This window comes from Buceros rhinoceros, unplaced genomic scaffold, assembly GCF_000710305.1.
Source record: "Buceros rhinoceros silvestris isolate BGI_N320 unplaced genomic scaffold, ASM71030v1 scaffold11121, whole genome shotgun sequence".
Classification (NCBI taxonomy): Eukaryota; Metazoa; Chordata; class Aves; order Bucerotiformes; family Bucerotidae; genus Buceros; species Buceros rhinoceros.
Window position 1 is genome coordinate 113129 of NW_010394894.1, and position 327 is coordinate 113455.

A 327-nucleotide genomic window follows, 5' to 3' on the forward strand; every position below is an offset into this window, starting at 1 on the left:
TGCCCCGGTGTTTCCCCTCCTGTCCCCCCCGCGCCAGCCCCGCAGCTCCCCTGCCCCACGCAGCCTCCAGCCAGCAAACACCTCTGCGGACCCCTCCTCATCCCCTGCGCTGGGCAAGGCGCTGGCATCTCCCAGCTGCCTGCAAACTCCTCCGTACGTCAAGTCCACGTGGGATTCGGAGCATCTCGTGGCATCCCGGCGCCCTGCGCAGGGGCCGGTTGCAAGGAGGAACCATTCTGGACGGTGGGAAGCAAAGGAGGAAAATTCACCCATGTCTGCTCACTGCTTCCAGGGGGAAGGGGCACAGAAAGAGAAAAACAAAAAGAG